Below are 2,665 nucleotides of genomic sequence, written 5' to 3' on the forward strand. Positions count from 1 at the left end.
ATGTTGAATTTGATGTTTATTTTATGGAATGCATTTGTCATGAGTATGTGACTGGTTGCATATGGATTATACGTCGCTTACATGTTGATTTTATGTCGCCTAATTACATCCTTGTATGTTTTGATTACATGTATCAGTCTTGTAGGCTGATTACAAGAATTGTTCTTATGCTTGAATACATGCGTCTATGCGTATGTGTAGTTGATTTGGATAACAGAACAATAGTCAGGGAGAACACCAGATAGGTAGAACACTAGATAGGTAGAACATCAGGCATCTATCATTGAGATGGATGGTAATCTATGTGATCAAGTTATTTCTATTTTGATTGACTCTGTATCTAATTATAGCTATGTTAGTTCTGACTTGGTGGCTAAGTGTGGTTTGAGTAAGGAATTTCATTCAGAGTCTTGGTTAGTGCAGTTGTCTACGGGTACAAAGATGCAAGTTCATCATTGGGTAAGAGCTTGTGCATTTGATTTTAATGGTATGCCTACCACAACACATCTAAATGTACTATTGTTGGGATCATACAATATGTTATTGGGCATGGATTGGTTGTATCGTCATAGAACCAAGGTAGACTATTATGACAAAGTTATTGAGTGTGTTGATGACAATGGATAGCCAAGAGTCTTGCAGGGTAAGAAGAAAGCCACATCAGTTAGGATGGTGACAACTATGCAAGAAAAGCATAGCCACAGGAGGGGTGTATATTATTTGCAGTACACATTTCTAGTGATAAGGGTAAGGAGGTTGAGGATGCAGATGTGTTGAACAAGTACCCAATTTTGCAGAAGTTTCATGATGTATTTCCCGAGGACATTGCATTATTTCCACCTCATAGGGAGGTAGGCTTTTTTATTGAGTTAATGCTAGGGGCAACTCCAGCATCAAAAGCACCTTACATAATGAGCACATCTGAGGTGGTTGAGTGAAAGCTAAAATTGAAGGAAATGTTGGAAAATGGATACATTAGGCCAAGCGTATCACCTTGGGGTGCACCGATATTGTCTGTGAAGAAGAATGATGGAACTCTTAGATTATGCATTGGCTACAGGAAGTTGAACGAAGTGACCATCAAGAATAGATATTCGTTTTCGAAGATTTATGACATGTTTGATCAGCTGAAGGGAGCAGTAGTGTTCTCCGAGATCGACTTGAGATTGAGATACCATCAGGTACACATCAAAGAGGAGGAAATTTACAAGACTGCATTCATGACCGAGCATGGACATTATGATTTTGTTGTTGTTCCATTTGGCTTAACCAATTCTCCAACTACATTTATGTGCTTGATAAATATCGTGTTGCATTCGTATCTAGATAAGTTTTTTATTGTGTTCATTGATGATATACTGGTATATTCTAAAAATGAGGAAGAGAATGGTGAGAATTTAGTAGCAGTATTGAGGTTGTTGAGGGATCATCAATTGTATGCTAATCTCAACAAGTGTAGTTTCTTTCAGACTAAGTTACATTACTTGGGACATGTTGTCTCCAAGGAGGGCATTGCAGTAGATCTAGAGAAGATAAGGGCCATCATGGAGTGGGTAGCTCCTAAGAGTGGATGAGATGAGATATTTCATGGGTTTGATAGGATATTATAGGAGGTTCATTAGGAACTTCTCACATATTTCTTATCCTATCACATCATTGCAAAGGAAAGGTAAGAAGTTTGAATGGACATAGGAGTGTGAGGATAGCTTTGAGAAACTTAAGCAGTTGTTGACACATGCACTTGTGCTACAAATTGTAGATCCAGATAAAGAGTTTGTGGTATGCACAAATGCTTGAAAGAGCAGGCTTAGTGGAGTCCTTATGTAGGAGGGACAAGTGGTATGCTATGAGTCCCAAAAACTAAATGAAAAAAAGAAGAACTACCTGACACACGATCTTGAGTTGGGAGCGGTCATACATACATTGAAGATGTGGAGACACTATCTTCTTGATAGGAGGTTTGTACTTATGAGAGATCATATTGGGTTGAGATATTTATTTAACCAATCGAATCTGAATTCTAGACAGGCTAGATGGTTGGCCATGATCAAAGAATTTGATTTCGAGATCAGGTACATCAAAGGTAAGGATAATAGAGTGGAAGATTCTCTAAGTAGACGGGTACAGGTAAATCACTTGGCAGCTATGAGCTCATATCGGACAAACTTACAGGATAGGATCTTGCAGGTAGGTTAGTAGGATGTTAGGTATATGGATATTGTGCATAGGTTGCAGGAGGGTCGTGGTACAGGTATAGGCACAGGTATAGGTACAGGTGCAGGTGCATAGGTTATAGATTATTGTCTTACAACAAATTGTGTTGGTCAAATTCAGAGACATGATATATGTGTCGGATAACAATGAGATCAAGAAGGTTATCTTGAGAGATTTTCATGCGAAACCTTATTCAGGTCACCTGGGTTATCAGAAGACATTGACTGCAGTGAAGAAATTTTATTTTTGGCCCAATTTGAAGAGGGATGTAACAAAGTTTGTGGCTAGGTGTTTTGACTATCAGCGAGTGAAGGAAAAGTGCAAACATCCAAGTGGATTTCTACAACTGATCACAATTCAAAGTGGAAATGGGATGTCATTTAAATGGACTTCATTACAGGGTTTCAGAAGGCAGCGAGACAACATGATTCCATCATGGTTATCATGGACA

This window comes from Pinus tabuliformis, chromosome 7 (genome assembly GCF_031772625.1).
Source record: "Pinus tabuliformis cultivar Carrire ecotype Pingquan chromosome 7, CPIR1, whole genome shotgun sequence".
NCBI classification, from domain to species: Eukaryota; Viridiplantae; Streptophyta; class Pinopsida; order Pinales; family Pinaceae; genus Pinus; species Pinus tabuliformis.